This window comes from Mobula hypostoma, chromosome 1, assembly GCF_963921235.1.
Source record: "Mobula hypostoma chromosome 1, sMobHyp1.1, whole genome shotgun sequence".
Lineage (NCBI taxonomy): Eukaryota > Metazoa > Chordata > Chondrichthyes > Myliobatiformes > Myliobatidae > Mobula > Mobula hypostoma.
The window spans coordinates 175,071,445-175,092,314 of NC_086097.1; the positions used below are offsets into that span (position 1 = coordinate 175,071,445).

The window sequence follows — 20,870 nt, forward strand, 5'->3', positions numbered from 1 at the left end:
GTCGACACTTTGGGCCAAGTCCCTTCATCGGGACTGGAAAAAAATGAGAAGTCTGAGCAAGAAGGTGATGGGAGGGGTGGAAGAAGAACAAGGGAAATCAGAATGGGAAATGGTGAAGGAGAGGGGAAGGGCCATTGCTGGAAGTTTGAGAAATCGATGTTCTTTTCATCAGGTCGGAATATGAGGTGTTGCTCCTCCAACTTGAGTGTGGCCTCACCATAGCAGTAGAGGAGGCCATGGACTGAGATTCTAGAATGGGAAGGGGAAGTAGAATTAAAATGGGTGACCACTGGGAGATCCCACTTTTTCTCATGGTCTGAATGTTGGTGCTCGGCGAAAAGGTCTCCCAATCTACTTCAGGTCCCACCGATACACAAGAGGCCACACTGGGAGCACCGGATACAGTAGATGACCCCAACAGACTTACAGGTGAAATGTTGCCTCCCCTGGAAGGACTGTTTGGGGCCCTGAATGGTAGTGAAGGAGGAGTTGTAGGGGCAGGTGTATCACTTGTTCCGCTTGCAAGGATAAGTACCAGGAGGGAGATCAATGGGGAGGGACAAATAGACAAGGAAGTTGCATAGGGAGCGATAGCAGAAAATGGGGGGGGGGTGTGGTGAAGATGTGCTTGGTGGTGGGATCCTGTTGGAGATGGCAGAATGAAAGCGTGGCATGTAGATGGGAGAAGCAGTCAATTGAAGCTGAGTATCTGTGTTCCTCAGAGGGTCTGAATTGAGAAGCTTGAAAACGGATCTGGAAGCCATGTGGCACAAGATGGCAGCAAAAACATGTTCCCAGGAAGGATACATGGCCGTAGTAGCGGGTTTGGGTGAGCACATGGTCGAAGAGTTGGAGGCAGCAGAGATCACAGAGGGGGAACATTGAGAGAGGGTTTCACTGAACTCCCATCAAAGGGAAGATTTACTCACAACACGCTGGAGGAACTCAGCAGGTCGGGCAGCATCCGTGGAAAAGATCGGTCGACGTTTCGGGCCAGAACCCTTCGTCAGGACTGAAGAGGGAAGGGGCAGAGGCCCTATAAAGAAGGTGGGGGGAGGGTGGGAAGGAGAAGTCTGGTAGGTTCCAGGTGAAAAACCAGTAAGGGGAAAGATAAAGGGGTGGGGGAGGGGAAGCAGGGAGGTGATAGGCAGGAAAGGTGAAGAAAGAATAGGGGAAAACACAATGGGTTGTAGGAGGCGGAACCAAGAGGGAGGAGGTAGGCAGCTGGGGGAAGGGACAGAGTGACATAGGGATAGGGGCAGGGAGGGGGAGGGAATTATTGGAAGTTGGAGAATTCTATGTTCATACCAAGGGGCTGGAAGCCTCCCTCTTGGTTCCGCCTCCTACTACCCATTGTGTTTTCCCCTATTCTTTCTTCACCTTTCCTGCCTATCACCTCGCTTCTTCCCCTCCCCCACCCCTTTATCTTTCCCCTCACTGGTTTTTCACCTGGAACCTACCAGCCTTCTCCTTCCCACCCTCTCCCCGCCTTCTTTATAGGGCCTCTGCCCCTTCCCCCTACAGTCCTGACGAAGGGTTCCGGCCCGAAACGTCAACCGATCTTTTCCACTGATTCTGCCCGACCTGCTGAGTTCCTCCAGCGTGTTGTGAGTGTTGCTTTGACCCCAGCATCTGCAGATTATTTTGTGTTTACGAAAGGGAAGATTTAAACTTCTTCAAGGTAGTCATTCCCTGAAAAGACTTAACAGTGTAGTAGTATAGTAGCACAAACATGAGATGTTTCTTACGTTTGTACCAATATACTTGATTCAGTGTGCAGGTCCTTAAAGGCAGTAAGGTGGATAAATATGGTGTTGAGGTCAAAGCTTAGAATTCAAGAGCTTTATGTATTAGGCTGCAACTAAATGATTACATACAATTCCATACATTTCCATTTATGGTACTAGAGAGAGGGCAGAGGCCACAAATACTGAATTACATTTACAAAAGAAGACTGGCTAGATTGGATTGGCTTTGTAATTGCCAGCAGTTTCACTCCCAGTGTGTAAATGCATAAGAGCTCCTGGTGAGCACAAGGATGTATTTCCCTTCACAGAAGATCAATAACCAGGGACAAAAATGTAAGTTTACTGGTCTAAGAACTAATGGAATGTTGAAGACGGAAACACGAGGAAATCTGCAGATGCTGGAAATTCAAGCAACACACGAAGGGTCTCGGCCCAAAACGTCGAGTGTACCTCTTCCTATAGATGTTGCCTGGCCTGCTGCGTTCCACCAGCATTGCGTGGGAATGTTGAAGAATGATTTTCTCACCCAGGGAATGATGGAGGTATAGAGATCACTGCCTGAAAGAATGGTGGGGAAACAAACCCTTGCGCCCTTTAAAAAGTACCTGGAGAGAACTTGATCTGCTGTAACTTTATCTAGTCTGAGAGCTCGGAGACAGAACACGGGGTTTCAGTCAGCAAGGACAGGATGGGCCAAATGGGCTCATATGCTGTAGATTTCTATGATATTCAATTCCTTTGAGAGTGGCATCATAGATAGATAGAGTGGTGTAGGGTCCTGATGAAGGCCCAAAATATCAACTGTTTATTCCCAATCATAGATGCTGCCTGGCCTGCTGAGTTCCTCCAGCATTTTGTGTGTGATGAAGAAGGGGATTGGCATGCTGGCCTTATCAATTAGGAGATTGAGTATAGGGATTGGGGTGTTATATTGTTGTTGTACGAGACAGTGAGGCTGCATTTGGAGTATTGTGAACTGTGGTAGGAATGGTTAAAACTAGTATATGATGGGATACTTAACCATTCTGGAACAGCTGGGCTTAAGACTGCTGATGTGAGTCGAGAATAACCTTGGATGATAAGGACGGTATCAGGAACTCCGAGTAATAAGATACTAGGCCCCAGGAGGTAAATTATGAGTCCTGATAACAGGAAGCAGGAAGAACTGTTAGACTCGCGCTTAGAGATAATTGACATGTCTTTTAAATGATTGAGCATGTACTGGCTGTGGGATGTCAAACAAAGTTACGTGAAGTTGTTTGTCTCGCTGTATAAATATGAGCTTGGTATAATCAAAAAATCAGAGTTCTGGCGGCGGTGGAGACTGCTGCAGACTCTCCATGATATCATGTTAATAAACCCTTAAAACAAAACTCGAAGTCACAACATGTACAGTTTTGGTCATCCTGTTATAGAAAAGATGTCATTAAGTAGGAAAAAGTGCAAAAAAAAGATATTGTGGGGACTCCTTAATTTCATCAGACAGATTTCCGGATGATTTCAGAGTGATTTCATTCATTTTGCTCTCAAGCCCCCTGAATTCTGGCAGGAACTTACCACCGTTTGGTTTGCTCAGGCAGAGGCCCAGTTCGCAGTGTGGGCAATCTTGTAAGATGACATGAAAAATTACTACATCGTCGCAGCATTAGACAGCTCTACGGCGACCATGGTGATGAGTGTCTTCCAGCACCCCCTTGAAGTCAGCAGGCACGAGACTCTTAGGTAACTCCTAGAGACTTACAAACTTTCCGAGTATGAGTGTGCCTGTCGGCTCCTCTCACTGCCCGGTTTAGGCATCTCCAAGCCATCGGAGTTGATGGACCACATATTATCCCTCCATACGGACATCAGCCGTGTTTCACCTTCAGAGAACTTTTCCTGCAACAAGTACCAGGTGAGATGCGGTCGGCTCTGGCTGGCTCTCCCCTCAAAGACCTCCGAGCTCTTGTCAGAGGCTGACAAGGTGCTTTCCATCACCAAGAAGGCTTGTGTGACCATGCGGCTGGATGACTGAACATAAGACAATCACCGTGGCTCAAAGACAGTTTCCTTCCCAGTGTTTCTGCCACGTGAGGTTTGGGCCGAGAGCTCAGAAATACCACCCACCCTGCAGGTTCAAGGAATCGGGAAATGGAAATGGCTGGTGCCTTTTAGCTGCTATGGGCATTGGCAGGTCAGACAGTTTGTTGTTCATTCCTCTGTGACATGGGCACTCAGTTAAGCGTCCTGCCCGTGTCTAAATTGGACATACAGACTGGGGAATATGGACCATCTCCCGAGGCTGTGAATGGCAGAGCCATCCGGACTTTCGCTAAGTGTAAGATGGCGTTGTGCTTTGGCGGGCAGAAGTTCCACTGGAATTTTGTGTTGGTGGCCATGTCTATGACCCTGCTGGGAGCCGACTTCCTCTGCACCAGCAGTCTTCTCTTTGATGTCCAGAACCAGCGCCTTGTCAGCGCAGAGACTTTCTACTCCCTCTCTGGCACACTCAGCACCACCAGCACTTCAAAGTTGTCCAGCGTCCTTTCCACCTCCGTCAACATCCTCTGCCTCCTCGCTGAGTTCCCAGACCTGACCGAACTCACCTTCTCCTCCTCCACTGCTAAACACGGGGTGGAGCACCATATCCTCACTACCACCCCACCCATTTACGCCAGGTGCCTCGACCTGGAGAAGCTAGCTGTCGCTAAGGCTGAGTTTGAAGCCATGGAGCACCTGGGTATCATCAGGCAATCCAGCAGTCCATGAGCTTCCCCTCTCCACATCGTGTGAAAACCAGGAGGCGGGTGATGTCCATGTGGTGATTACCAACGCCCCAACGACACTTCAACCCCTGACCGATACCCAATCCCACACATCCAGGATTTCTCTGCCCACCTGGCAGGGAAAATTAATTTCTCGAAGGTGGACCTCGTTCGTGGTTATCACCAGGTCCCTGTCCACCCGAGTGACATTCTTAAAACTGCTGTTATTACACCGTTTGGTTTGTTTGAGTTCCTCTGAATGCCATTTGGGCTGAAAAAGCAGCCCAGACCTTTTAGTGCCTCATGGACAGTGTTCTCAGGGATTTTCCATTCCTGTTTGTTTGCCTAGATGACATTTTGGTAGCCAGCTCTTCTAGAGCTGAACACCTCTTACACTTGAGAACTCTTTTCAAACGCCTTAGGCAGCACAGTCTTATCATCAACCCAGTGAAGTGCCAGTTTGGGCAGCCCATGGTTGATTTCCTCAGACACCGTGTCAATCCAGCAACGGCAGTTCCCCTGCCGGCTAAGGTTGAAGCTGTTAAGCACTTCCTTTGGCCAGTCACTGTTAAGGCCCTGCAGGAGTTTTTGGGCACGGTGAACTTTTATCACTGTTTTGTCCCAAAGCAGCTCAGCTCATGCACACCCTGTATAAGGCCCTTAAGGGCAATATGACCAAGCATGTTGTGGGCTGGACAGTGGAAAGGTTCAAGGCGTTCTCGGACACTAAGCAGGCATTGTCTAATGTAATGCTGCTGGTGCATCTCCTTCCAGACGCACTGTTCGCTGTCACCACAGATCTATCAGATTGTGCAGTCGACACGGTGTATAAGCAGTTGGCCAACGGCATTTGGCAGCCTCTCGTCTTTTATAGGCATCAGCTTCATCCGCGCAAGTGCAAGTACAGCATGTTCAACCGTGAGCTTCTTGGCCTGTACTTGGCTGTGCAGCATTTTCGTTTTCTCCTAGAGGGCCGTTCATTTATGGCTTTTATGGATCATAAGACCCTAAAAATTGCCATGGCTAAGGTCTCTGAACCTTGGTCTGCTCAACAGCAGCACCATCTTGCTTTTATTTCAGGTTTCACCACGGACATCCAGCATGTCGCAGGGAAGTACAACCTTGTAGCTGACTGCCTTTCCCAGTCCTTCACAGGTGCTGTCCATTTGGGCATGGATTACGCTCAGATGGCGGCAGACCAGGTTTTGGACCTGAGCACGCAGGCGCTGTGTTCAGCAGACAGAGGGTTGAAATTGGTAGATGATGCTTTCAGTGCCAGCGGCATTTCACTACTGTGTGATGTATCAATGGGGCGTCCCAGGCCAGCCGTGCCAGCAAGCTGGCACAGCATGTTTTCGATGCGGTCCCTGGGCTTTCTCACCCAGGCCAGATGGCATCACAGAAACTGGTGACAGAAAAGTTTGTGTGGCACGGGCTTAAGAAGAACATCAGGAACGGGGCTAGTGCTTGTCTAGCGTGTCAACATACGAAAGGGCATTGACATGCAAGGCTCCTTTGGCTCCTTTGGCTCCTTTCACAGAGTGGCATTTCGACCATGTGCATGTGGATTTGGTCGTCCTGTTGCCCCTATCCTGCGGGTTCCTCACCTCCTCACGATCATTGATAGGACAACATGTTGGCCAGTGGCAATACCGCTGCCATCCATTTCAGCTGCAGATGTGTTGCGAGCGCTCGCTGGCTCGTGGATCGCTCGGTTCAGCATCCAATGGATATCTCTTCAGAACAAAGGACGCAGTTTACATCCGAGCTTTGCGATGCAGTTGCCTGTGATCTGGGGGACAGACTGCCATGGGCCGTGTTGGGCCTGAGGACGGTGCCTAAGGTGGACCTTCAGTCCTCTTCAGCAGTGCTCGTTTTCAGGCAACCCTGTGGGTGCCAGGAGAGTTTCTCCCAACATCCATGGTCCTATGGTCTGCTTCGCAGCAGCAGTTGGCTTTTATGGATAGCACTAAAACTTATGCTCCACTGCCCACGACGCAGCATGGCCTGTCACGGTTGCACCTGTTGCTGAATCTGCAGCAGGCGAAATATGCATTTGTGCATCATGGTGGACATCGGGGTTCCTTGTGACCACCTTATGAAGGCCTGTTCCGTGTGTTGGAAGCGGGGGATAAGTCTTTTAAGCTAGATTTTGGAGATATCCTGGAGAGTGTTTCTGTGGATCGTCTCAAGCCTGCCCATTTGGAACCTGGACTGTTCAGTGGAAGTGGCGTAGCCCCCATGAAGGGGCCAGCCTTCCACCTCCACCTTCTGACATTGACAATTCCTCCCCCCCCACCCCCCCACCCCTCACCAGCACCTGCCCACGAAGGCACGAGTAGGTTTAGCTGAGTTTTGGGGACTACTGGACTTTGTTTGCTAGGGTGAATTCTGAGGGGGGTACATTTGTGAAGAGAGAATATATACACACACACACACACGACTTTGCCATTTTGTTTGCGTGGGAATAAAGTGTATAAATTTTGTTGACACTCCTACAATATGCAAGAATTTTGCCAGGACTCAAATGCCTGAGTTATATATAGAGATTGGGCTAACTAGGTCTTTATTCCTTGGAGCATAGAAGATTTACGAGTGACCTTATAGAGGTGTATAAAATCATAAGGGGCATAGATAAAGTGAACACAGTCTTTTTTACAGGAAAAAGGAATGGAAATCTAGAGGGCTTAAGTTTAAGGTGAGAGAGGAAAGATTAAAAAGGAAACTGAAAGGCACCTTTTTCACACAGATGGTGGTGAGATTATAGAACAAGCTTTTTTGAAGTTCTTTAGAAGTTTTTGAGGCAGGTACAATTACAGCATTTAAAAGACATTTGTACAGGTATATGGATAGGAACGGTTAAGAGGGATATCAGTCAAACACAGCAAATGGGTCTAGGTTAGATGGGTACCTTGGTCACCATGGACACATGGGGCTGAAGGGTCTTTTCCCATACTAATACTATCATTCTATAATTCATATTGCTTTAGCTACAAGAGGTACTCAATAAAGTGGCCACTGAGTGTATTTCTGTATGTTCATGGTCTTCTGCTGCTGTAGCCTATCTACTTCAACGTTCGACATGTTGTCTGTTCAAAGGTAGTCTTCTGGACATCACTGTTGTAACATAGTTATTTGATTTACTGTCACCTTCCCGTCAGCTTGAACCAGTCTGGCCATTCTCCCCTGACCTCTGTTATTGACAAGGCGTTTTTAGCCACAGAACTATCAGTTACTGAATGTTTCTGTTTTTCACATCATCCTCTGTCCCAGAAGATCAGCAGACTCTGAGACACTCAAACCACCCAATCTGGCACCAACAATCATGGTCAAAGTCATATTTTCCCCCATTCTAATGTTTGGTCTTTACAACAACTGAACCTACTGACCATGTCTGTATGCTTTTATGCATTGAGTTGCTGCCTCATGATTGGCTGAATATGTGTTTGCTTTAATGAGCAGGTGTTCCTAATAAAATGGCCACAGTGTACAAAATAATTGTTACTGAGAACATTAGGGGGAAGCACAATGGTTTGGGCAAGGATAGTGGTTTTAAAGAATAAATAAGTTTAGGAAGGTATTTTCAGACTTTTCCCCTAAATTGCTAAAGGCATGATCAACAATGGTGTAATGATTGGGAATATGCCAGAAAGCAGAATTGGGGACACAAGGACCTCAAAGTTGTAACCATTCTCCAGTCTTTAGTCCAGATTATGCAGGTGAATGTCGCAGGATCTGAAACAGAAAGTGGGTATTATGTTACATTAAGATTAAGGCTGAGGCCGGTGAAGAATAGGACAGTAGCATTTGTGCAAAGACTCCACTGCAAACAGACTTTGCAAAAGCATCATTAAGAAGATTGTATGATCTCTGACCCCTTTGGTTAGGGCAATAGAAGACAAAACTGTCTGATTTTTGTTTATAGGGAATCAGAATTTTCAAATTAAATTACAGCAGTTCTTTGAGAGGGAGAGCGAGAGACTGAATAATTCATTGCGTAATGTGATCTAATGGAAGACCTCCTTTCTGGATTCAGATCCTCTTTATTATAGTTGTAACAAACCAGTAAAGGTCACACATTCATCAACAAGCAATGCTCAAAGGTCCATTTTCAAGTGCTTGATTTCACAAAATGAATTAAGAACCCTCACTGAAATTAGAAAACTACCAGGTCATCAAATTAATTCTGCTGCCAGATGCAATAGATCGAATTAAAATGTACTGGAGATTTTTTTAAGATCTTGAAATATACACCAGGTTATTAGAAAGAGACAGGCTAATATTACATGTGTGACTTTCCATCAGGACTCAAACCATAAAGTCTTGGCTGTTAAGTTTTGTCCCTCTGTCCAAACAGGAAACGTGGGTGTTTCTGCTGTCTTTTTGTACGAACCCAGGTCCTCCTTCTCTCTTATAAAATCAAAATTAAGACATAAATTTTGAAATACAAACAGGAAATTCACAACAGATCAGGTTGCAGCCTTGCTAAAAGTAGTAATATATCTCAAGGGCGTTATTTTGAAGCCGAATAGGGGTAATTCTCTGGAGCCTAGCCAATATTAAACCCTCTATCTATGAAAGCAAAAAGCTTTGACAGTATTATGAAATTTGAGATATATCATTTTTTGTAGAAAAGCACTTATTTTCAATTAAATGTATTTCATATTTCTTTGAACAAAAGATGTTATATGAAGGGTAAAAAGTGGTATTGGTTTATTATTGGTAATGTCACATGTATTGGTATTGTCACATGTACCAAGATACAGTGAAAAGTTTGTCTTGCATACTGTTTATACAGATCAAATTTTTACACAATGCATTGAACTAGATTAAGGTAAAACAATAACAAGGCAGCCTAAAGTGTAACATCTACTGAAAGAGTGCAGCTTTGGTAAACAACAAAGAGCAAGATCATAACTAGATGGATTATGAGGCCTTGAGTCCATCTTATCATATAGGAGGTCTGTCCAGAGGTTGGCACATGGTCAAGTGGTTAAGGTGTCAGTCTAGTGATCTGAAGGTCACTAGTTTGAGCCTCAGCTGAGGCAGCATGTTGTGTCCTTGAGCAAGGCACTTAACCACACACTGCTCTGTGACGACACCATTGCCAAACTGTATCGGCCCTAGTGCCCTTCCCTTGGACAACATCGGTGACGTGGAGAGGGGAGACTTGCAGCATGGGCAACTGCCGGTCTTCCATACAACCTTGCCTAGGCCTGCACCCTGGAAACCTTCTAAGACTAATGGATGCCTATATATAATAGGTCTGTCCAAGAGTCTGATAACAGTGGGATAGAAACTATCCTTAAGCCTGGTGCTATGTGCTTTCAGGCTTTTGTATCTTCTTTGACGGAAGAGAGAATGTCCTGTGTGAGTGGGGTCTTCAATTATGCTGGCTGTTTTACTGAAGCAGCAAGAAGTATAGACAGAGTCCATGGAGGAGAGGCTGGTTTCCATTAGGTACTGAGCTCTGTAAACAACTTTCTGTTGTATCTTATGTACAAAGCAGTTGCCATTATGCATCCAGACAATGATTTTATGGCGCATCAATAAAAATTGTGAAGAGTCAATCGGGGCATGTTGAAGCTCTTAAGCCTCCTGAGGAAGTAGAGGGGTTGGTAAGCTTTCTTGGCTGTGACATCAACGTAGTTCAACTCAGACAGGCTTTTTTTTCCTCCAAAAATACTTTATTCAGAATTATTACAAAATAGTTATATACATATAAGAAAAAACATTCGTTGACTCTGAGTCCTTATTCAATAAAGTTATTTACAATAAAATTATGCGTTGACTCTCTGTTCATATACAAATGAAAGATGTTTACAATAAACCATTCATTTACTCTCAACCCTTGGTCAAGAGTTAAGACTTATTAACAATAAAATTATCAACAATAAAGGGAGGCGTTGGCTCTAATTCCTTTTCCAAATTAACAATTCCACCCACTCCTGGGGCACCATGTTGATTCATCTGTCCACACGGCTGATGAGGGTTAGTCTCCTCCCCACCCAACCCCTCCCACTCTCACGGGTGATGAACCTTGAACTGTGGTCCTTCCCCACCGGGGCTTCGCGGTGGCCGCACCAAGCTTGAGTGCATCCCTCAGCACGTTCTCCTGCAGGCGAGAGTGAGCCGGTCGGCAGCATTCAGTCACCAACATCTCCATGTGCTGGCAGACCACCAAGTTTCGGGCAGACCAAAGCACGTCTTTCACCGAATTGATGATCTGCCAGCAGCACCGGATGTTTGTCTCCGTGTGCGTCCCCGGGAACAGCCCGTAGATCACGGAGTCCTCGGAAACGCAGCTGCTGGGCATGAATCTTAGCACCGTCCCTTCCATTCTCCTCCACACATTCTTTGCGAACCCACAGTGTGCAAAGAGGTGAGCCACTCCATTACAGTCCTCCCGTGGGCAGTGGGGTGCGGAGACGACATTCCGGGTGTACAGGAGGGATCTGACTGGGAGGGCTCCTCTCACCGCCAGCCAGGCGAGATCTTTGTGCCTCTTGGTGAGGTCTGGCGATGAGGCATTTTGCCAGATGAACTGGACAGTCTGCTCAGGCAACCACCCCACTGAGTCCATCTCATCAGACAGGCTGTTAGTAATGTTCACACCTACGTAAGAACTTGAAGCTCTCAACTTCTGCACTGCTGATGCAGACAGGAGCATGTGCAACACCCCTTTGTGAAGTCAATGGTTTGTTCTTTTGTTGACATTGAGGAAAAGGATGTAGTCATGACAATGTCACTAAGCTCCCAGTATTCCATCTTCATCAGTGGTGTAGGCAATGCAGTGGTGCCAGACATTTGTGAGGCTCCACTTGGACTATTGTGTTTAGTTTTTGTCACTCTGCTGTAGGAAAGCTGCCATTAAGTTAGAAAGACTGAAGAAAAAAATTACAAGGCTGGGACTTGATTTATAGAGGAGGAAAATAAGGAGCGATCTTATAAAGGTGTGCAATTTTGTGAGGGGCAGAAGGGTGCATACTCAGTCTTTTTCCCAGGGACAGGAAATCAAGAACTATAGGGAATAGGTTTAAGGTCAGAGTGGAGAGACTTAATGGAAACCTGAAGGGCAACTTCATCATGCAGATGGTACTCAGAACACGGAATGAGCTGCCAGAGGAAGTGGTTGACCAGGTACATGGACATCATTTAAGAACTCCATCTGCCACTTTTCTGCCCAACTCTGCATCCTATCTATATCCTCATGTAACCTTCGACAACCTACAGCTCCATCCACAACTCCTCCAATCTTCCTGTCGTCCGCAAACTTACTCACCCATCCTTCCACCTCTTCATCTAGGTCATTTATAAAAATCACAAAGAGCAGGGGTCCCGGGACAGATCCTTGCAGCACCCCACTAGTCACCAACCTCCAGGCAGAATACCTTCCTTCCACTACTACCCTCTGCTTTCATCCCTTAAGTCAATTTTTTTATCCAAACGGCCAAGGTTCCACTGATCCCATGCCTCATGACTTTCTGGATGAGTCTCTCATTGGAGACCACATCTACCACCCTACCCTTATCAATTTCTTTTGTTATCTCTTCAAAAAACTCAATTAGGCTTGTGAGGCTTGACCTTCCCTTCACAAAGCTATGTTGACTATTCTTGAGTAGACTGTACTTCTCCAAGTGCTCATAGATCCTATTCTTAAGAATCCTTTCCAATAGTTTGCAGACCACCGACGTAAGACTCACCGGTCTATAGTTGCCAGGATTCTCCCTATTACCTTTTTTAAACAAGGGAACTACATTTGCCATTCTCCAATCCTCCGGCACCTCCCCTGCAGCCAAAGAGGACTCAAAGATCATAGCTACTGCTCCAACGATCTCTTCTCTCACTTCCCACAGCAACCTGGGGTATATCATGTCTGGCTCCGGGGACTTATCAATCTTGATGTTTTTAAGAAGATCCAACACTTCTTCTTCCTTAATCTCCACATTGTCCAGCACACAGGCCTGTTCTATTTCAACCTCACCCTGATCAAGGTCCTTTTCACTTGTGAATACTGAAGCAAAGTATTCATTTAAGACTCCCCAACCTCCTCCGCCTCCAGGCACATGTTGCCTTCTTTATCCTTTAGCGGCCCCACCTTCATTCTTGTCATCCTCCTGTTCTTCACATACACATAGAACGCCTTGGGGTTCTCCTTAATCCGACATGCCAAGGCCTTCTCATGCCCCCTTCTAGCTCTCCTAAATCCTTTCTTAAGCTCCTTCCTGGCTACCCTATATTTCTCATGAGCCCCTCCTGCTTCCTGCTTCTTATATCTAACATATACTTCCTTCATTCTCTTGATGAGTTGCCTCATGTGTTCGTCAGCCATGGTTCCCTTTTCCTACTATTTTTTCCTTGTCTCAGTGGGACAAACCTATGCCGAACCCAGCACAAGTGGTCCCTAAACTTCCTCCACATTACTTCTGTGCTTTCACCCTTGAACATCTGTTTCCAATTTACTCTCACTAGTTCCTGCCTCATTCCTTCATAGTTAGCCCTTCCCCAGTTAAGCACTCTCCCATTTTGTTCGTTTTTATCCTTTTCTATAGCTATGCTAAAGCTAAGGAAGTTGTGGTCACTCTCACCAAAATACTCCCCCACCAAGAGGTCTGTCACCTGACCAGATTCATTACCCAGCACTAGATCCAGTATGGCCTCTCCTCTCGTCGGCCAGTCCACATACTGTGTCAGGAATCCTTCTTGAACACACCTGACAAGTTCAGCCCCATCTATCCCTCTTGCAGTCAGGAGGTGCCAGTCAATATGACTGCTACTTAATGTTAAGTGTTAGAGTTTAGGATCTCCATTATGGGAGTAAGCCATTGCCTGGTAATCTTATGACTCCAATATTAGTCATAAACTCAAAGTCACACAGCACTACAGCACGGAAACAGGTCCTTTGGCCCATCTAGTTCATGCCAAAATGTTATTTTGCTTAGTCCCACTGATCCATACTTGGACCATACCCTTCCCATCCATGTACTTATCCAGATTTCTCCTAAATCTTGCAACTGATCCAGCATCCAGCTCTTCTACTGGCACCTCATTCCACACTTGTACCTCCCTTTGAGTAAAGAAGTTCTTCCTTAGGGTTTGTCTTAAACATTTCACATTTCACCTTCAACCTTTGACCTCTAATTGTAGTCTCACCAAACCCCAGTGCAAAAAGTCTGTTTGCATTTATCCTATTTATACCCCTCACAATTTTGCATACCTCTATCAAATCTCTCCTCATCTTCCTATGCTCTGTGGGGGAAAAAAAGTCCTAACCTATTCAACCTTTCCCTATAACTCAAGACCTGGCAACATCCTTGTAAATTTTCTTTGTATTCTATCAATCTTACTAAATCTTTCCTGTAGGTAGGTGACTAGAGCTACAAACAGGCTCCAAATTTGGTGTCACCAACATCTTATACAACTTTAACATAACTTCCCAACTCTTGTACTCAATACTCTGATTTATGAATGCCAATATGCCAAAGGCTCTCTTTATGACCCCTTCTACAAGTGATGCCTCTTTCAAGGAATCATGGATTTGTATATGTTCTATTGCACTCCTCAGTGCCCAAGGTTAACCATGTATCCTGGTTTGTCCTCCCAAAGTACAACATCTCACACTTGTCTGCATTAAATTCCATCTGACATTTTTCTAGCTGGTCCAGATTAAGTTGAAAGCTTTGATAGTCTTCCTCGCTGTCTACTGTGGACCCAATCTTGTTGCATCAGCAAATTTGCTGATCCAGTTTACCACATTATCATCTAAATCATTGATGTAGATGACAAGCAATAACCGACACAACACCGACCCCTGCGGCACACTAGTAGTCACATGCCTTCAGTCAGCGAGGCAACGATCTGCTACCAGTTTTAGCCTTTTCCCACTAAGTCAACATTGAATCCAACTCACTACTTCATCCTGAAAGCCATGAGATTAAACCTTTCATGCAGGACTTTGTGAAAATCCACATACACAACATCCTCTTTCATCAACTTTCCTGGTAGCCTCCATGAGAAGTTAGACACTACCTAGCATACAGAAAGGCATGTTGACTATCTCTAATCCTGTCTATGTACTGTAACAGAATCAGAATCAGGTTTATTATCACTGGCATGTGACATGAAATTTGTTAACTTAGCAGCAGCAGTTCAATGCAATACATAATCGAGTAGAGAAAAAAAACATAATAAATAAGAATGATAGATGTTAGTCTATATTACAACTGATTAAAAAAATTAAACCTGCATTCTTCGCAGTTTAGAAGAATAAGGGTGATCTTATTGAAACATAAAATATCCTGAGTAAGCATGACGATCGATGTTGAGACATCTCTACTCACGGAAGAATCTGAACAAAGGGACATAACTATAGACGAAGGGGCTGGTTATTTAAAACATAGTGTGTAGAAATTTCGTTTCACTGACTATGGTGTATCTCTAGGATTCTCTCCCCCTAATGTTTGTGGAGGCTGGATTACTGGGGGTATTTACTGCCAGAAGAAGATAAGATCAGAGAATCAAAGGTTTGGGGGAACTGAAATTGATCAGCTGTGATCACATTGAATGGTTGCATGTTTGGAGGAACAGGGAGCCTCCTCCATGAAACAGTCCCTTCAGCTCAACTCAACCATGCTGGTGCTCCTGCCCCTATTTCTTTTTGCTCTGCTTTTTGAAGAGGTCTGGAAGCCAGGCAGGAGGAAAATGGGCAGAATTTTCTCTGGAAGTACTGTCAGTGTGATTTACCTTCATTATTCTTCAGGGCTTAGGACACAGGCAGCTGAAAGCATGGCTGCTGATAATGGAGCAATAAAAAACTATTACTAAAATATATGCTTCAAGTTTCAGTATATATTAGAGCTGATAAAACTGACTCCCTCTTAATACACAGTTTAAGTGAAGTCATGCTTGAAATTAATTTATGATAGAAATGGATTGTACATTGCATGGGGAAAATGTATTTATGGGGATGACTGCTATCCATGATTTGTTCTAGAGATGCAAAAATTAGAGCAAAAAAAAACAATCTTCTGGACGAACTCAGTGGGTCAAGCAGTATCTGTGGGATGGGGTGGGGTGGGGAGGAACTGTTGACGTTTTGGGTCAAAACCGTGTAGCAGGACTGAAAGGGGAGAGAGGAAATGGCGAGACAGGGCCAGAAATGATTGGTGAACTGGGCAGGGGTCGAAGATGATAGGCAGGTTGTGCCAGTTAAGGGAGGGGGATAGGTGGAGATGGGAGACAGAAGCAGGTGGGTGATAGATGGAGGCAGCCAATTTATTTTTATTTATTTATTGAAATACAATGCGGAACAGGCCCTTCCTTCTTTGAGCTGTGCTATCCAGCAACCCTCCACCCCCCGTCCCCAAATTTACTCCAAGCGTCATCATGGGACAATTTACAATGAACAATTAACCTGTTAACTGGTTTGTCTTTGGATTGTGGAAGGAAACCGGAGCACCTGGAGGAAACCCATGCAGTCACAGGGAGAACGTATAAACTCCTTACCGGCGGCAGCTGGAATCCTTTCCTTCCTCAGATGCTGCTCGACCCACTTAGTCTCTCCAGCAGATGTTTGCTGCTCCTGATTCATTTTAGTTTAGTATTCATCAATTTCTCTCACCCCATCTCCAAATCTTATTTCATGTTGAGTGAACTGTTGCTGTTCCTTCATTCCTTCCTCTCTCATCTACCCCTTTTTCCTTACATAGAGAACTTATTCTGTGATCTGCTTCCACAATGAATAATGTAGATATTTTCCAAAAGCTGTTTACACCTTGTTTAATGTCATCTTCTCTGTAGTCAGTGATCATTTTCTCACCATTCAGATTCTCTTCAGGATTATCATGTCCTAGTCAGTATCTAATGTGACTCAGTGAGTTCCAGTCCATTGGCCCCAATCAGAAAGATGTGGATTCAAATTTCCATTCCAGAGACTCCAGCAAAAACCATGAAATATCTTGTTTAATTAGAAAAGGATTCTGCAGTGTGGGAAGAATTTTCTTTTAAGTGTGACATTAAATCAGCTGACTTCTCAAATGGAAATGTAAAATTAAATGACATTGTTTTGAAGAGCAAGAGAGCCATTATTTATGTCTAAACCAGCATCACTAAAAATATAAAGAAAAGTAATTTTAATTATGTACTAAATATTGGGATCGGGGTCTTAGCTCGTGATTATCTTGTGCTATTTGTGACATTTTTCTGTGGAGAGGTATGTACATGGATAGAAGACGTTTAGAAGGCTATGGGCCAAACGTGAGCAGATGAGACAGCTTGCAGGCAACACAGTTGGCATAGACAGGTTGTGCTGAAGAGCCCATCTCCAGAGACTATGAAATTTAGCTGTAGCATTTCCTGTTACAACACTGACTATTGTTCAAAAAGTTCTCTTAAATATTTGTTCACCTGGTGCGAAAAACATTTGGAAAGCTGGAAGTTATTGTCCTCGCTGATTGTTCCAGAACTGATGACTTGCTTGATTAATTCCAAGAGTCATTAAGATATTGGTGGGTCAGACTCTACGGTCAACAAGAGCCGTGGTTTCCTATGCCACCAGGAAGGCAAAGCATGAGTACTCACAGAAAATTCACAGTCACTTTTGTGACACCAGGGACACAGCGCACGTGGCAAGGTATACAAACAAGGTATACAAACCATAACAGATTACAAGTCCACCCAGCGCGTCAACAACAGCGACACCTCCCTGACAGGCTGAATGCCTTCTATGCATGATTTGTGACATCAAGAAAACCCCTCTCTCCCTGAGGAACGGGCACTCTGTCTGGTTGCAGCCGAGGTGAGGAGGATCCTAGCCAGGGTAAATCTGCACAAAGCTGAGCCAGGCAACATACCCATTTCTAGTCAGGTGCTGAATGATTGTGTGGCTCAGCTAAAAGAGGTCTTAATAGACCTCTTTAACATTCTTTGGCAACAGCCCACTGTTTCTGCAGGTTGCAAGGCAGCAACCATTAGTCTGGTACCAAAGAGAGCGATGGTAACTTACCTTAACAATTACCGCCCAGTGGCCCTGACCTTAATAATCATGAAGTGCTTTGAGCGGCTGGTACGGATTGTATAGAATCCTACCTTATAGCTACATTGGATCCTTTCCAGTTAGGCCAACACTCAAACCAGTCCACTCATGAAGCCACAGCCTCAGCCGTCCACTTCATCCTGTCCCTGCTGGAAAATGATGCCTCATACGCCAGAACATTATTTGTCAACTTCAGCTTGGTGTTTAACACAATCATCCCTCAGAGGCTGCTGGGTAAACTGTTGTCACTGGGACTCAACACCCCGCTCTGTAACTGGATCTTAGACTTCTTGATCAAAAGACTCCAGACAGTCTGAATTGGCAGCAATATTTCAAGCTCATCACACTGATCATTGGTGCCCCGCAGGGCTGTGGGCTCAGCCCACTGCTGTTCACGCTGCTGAATCATGACTGCACTGCCAGATCCAGCTCAAACCGCATCATCATTTGCTGATGATTCAACAGTGGTTGGCCTCATCGGCAACAATAATAAGTTGGTATACAGAGTAGAGAGGCTTGTCAAACAGTGTGAGAACAACAACGTGGATATGTCACAAGAGATGATTGTGGACTTCAGGAAGGTGCAGGTCAACCGCTCTCCATTGCATATCAATAGCTCTGCCGTGGAGAGAATGAAGAGCACAAAACTTATCAATTCCATCATCCAAATCATTAAGATATAATGTGAAACCTAAGTGGACCCAACACCAACCCCTGCAGAATATCAGTAGTCACTGGTTGCTAATCAGTAAAGACCCCTTTTTCTCCCCTACTCTTTGCCTGCTGCCAGTCAGCCAATCTTTTACCCATGTTAGTATCTCTGCTATAATACCATGGGTTCTTGTTTAGCAGCCTCACGTGTGGCACCTTGTCAAAGGCCTTCCGAAAATCAAAGTAAACTATGTTTGCTAATTCTCCTTTGTCTATACTGCCTGTTGCTTCCTCTATGAATTTCAACACTTATCCTTCATGAAACCAGGCTGACTTTTGTGTATTTTATTGTGTGCCTCCTAGTAACTCAAAACTTCATCCTTAATAACGTACTCTAACATCTTGCCAACCACTGACGTCAAGTGCTCCTTTTTTATTGCGCGAATGCCTTGTTTTTGCACACCTTCTTTCTCTCTCATCACTGTGTTGTGCAACATTGACTGTACCTACATGCCTGCTAAGCTGTTTTTGCCCCATTTTAAGAAGGCCCTGGTGAGACACAGCAGTGCTTTACTGGCAGTAAACAAATCTACTAACTACTCCAGTAATCACACCTTTTCTAGACAATGATCACTGCAGTTAATAGCCTGTAACTTCCCTTTCAGAGTTGTAGTTTTGAGCTGCCTGTACAAGCTGGCATTTTTTCAGTGTTCTGTGAGATTTGATGAACTGGAGTCTTGTGGGTGCAGTACAGTTGCAGCAGCGTGGCAGATACAGGCTGAATGGAAGTGATGTGCCTGGACCCGAGAGCAAGAAATGAGCTGATGTTTGGCTATTACTGGAGCAGACTTGAAGCTGAATTGAAGTGCCAGGCCTGAGACCAAGGAATGAGCTTATGTTTGACCTAATTAAGCACAGGGCCAGATTGAAAAGGTCAGGTGTCAGGGCCGGAGGTGTGGGACGGACCAGTGTTCAGCTCACTACAAAACGAGGTTTACTATCTCTGCAGTAAACTTGAGCTGTGGCCTGCAACTAACGGACTCCCGGACTAGCTGCCCTGATGAACTGGTGGCTGTGAAGTTCACAGTTTCATGAACTTTAGTTCTAAGTGTTATCCGTTTACTTTTTATTGTTTGCACAATTTGTTCTTTTTTTTGCTCACATGGCTGTTTGACGGTCTTTTTTAATAGGTTCTATTGGGCTTCTTTGTTTTTGTCGCTGCTTGTAAGAAGATGAATTTCAAGCTTATATATAGTATACCTACTTTGATAATTAATATACAGTAAACTTTTCATTGTACCATGCCTCACTATACTTGTGCATATGACAATAAAATTGATTTGACTCAAAAAATAACTGACCTCATCTCTTTTCTAATCCTAACAAATCTGTGCTCCTTTGTTTTTGACCTTTCCAGGCCCTTCCATAATTTTATACACCTAAGTCTCCTCTCAGCCTCCTCTATTCCAAAGTAAAGAACCCGAGTTTATTCAATCTCTACCCATAAATAAGACATTCCAGTCTTGTTAACATCCTTGTAGCTCTCCTCTGCAACCTCTTCCCAACTCATCCTACTTGAGGCCAGGCCCTCTGTTAATCATGGTCAGCCATGGATGTTGTGCCCAGCTATCTATGTGATCTGCAAACCAGTATGCAAGTCAAGGCAATATGATATGGAGAGCAAGCTGTTGCCCATGTAGCAGGCTCCTCCCCTTCGTGGCAGCTAATGGATCCAAGGAACAGAAGAGACCAATATAGTTTGGCACCAGCAGCATTGTAGGAGTTGCCAGTCAGCATTGAACTCAACGTAGTACTGCCTTAGGGACTCCAGCTCTGAATTTTTCCTTGGGGTTTGCTCCTGAAGTCTTCCCAATGAGTGGGTATAGCCACAAGGCACCCGAGGTTTCAGGTCAGAGTTTTCCTTCTGCTAGATGAGCTGCCAATCACGGCTGTCGAGCCCCATCTGCTCAAAGCGACTAATTTGAAGGTGCCAGTAAACTGCCTTTGCCATTTCTGTAAGTAGAAATAGCTCTGTTGGGCTTAGTAGCCACATATGAAGGCCGAGAGCTGGACTTGGTTATCAGAGACGCACGCCATCGGGAGCATTTAATAGGTAGAGGGAGCTTACCCCCACTACCACCCACAGCTATAACAACCTAAAGGAACCTAATAATCTATTAATTGCTGTTGGTTAATAACAAAACTTGCCAGGAAAAAACATTTTTAAGAGAATATTTTTGACAGATTACAAAAAAGGTGACTTTTAACAACAGTCCAAAACTGTATAAACTACACATATCAGAAAATGTATGGCAAGCACAAAATACTGGTGTGTTTTATCACTGGCCTCTGTGCGCTCCGGTAAATCTGTCTACGGAGAAGTACTTACCACTTTTGCTGGCTCCATTCCTCTCCTGTTTGGAGCTTGGTCTGTTAGAGTCCTGCAGTTGGGTCTGTGTGCTGCTTGAACAACCCATTGAATCTGCTCCAAGAACAGACTGTGACAGCAAATAGGCAGATTTTCCAGCCAGAGAAAAAGAATCAGTCCAAAGAATTTGACTTGGCAAACAAAAATATTCAATAAAACCTCATAAAGGTGGCGGTGCCTTGCTCTATCGTTACTATACCTGGGGGAAGAAGCAGCAAATGGGAATTGTCCAGCTGCTTGGAGCAAGTTGTTCAAAAAGACAAGCT

General features: G+C 44.9%; 1 long non-coding RNA gene across 1 annotated transcript in view; it reads right to left on the reverse strand.

Moving 5' to 3' along the window:
• LOC134352674 (uncharacterized) overlaps positions 1–20,870 on the reverse strand; it is a 40,435-nt gene extending 19,565 nt beyond the window's left edge. The window contains exon 1 of the long non-coding RNA XR_010019435.1: positions 20,566–20,870. This is a non-coding gene — a long non-coding RNA (uncharacterized LOC134352674). The remainder of the gene's footprint in view (positions 1–20,565) is intronic.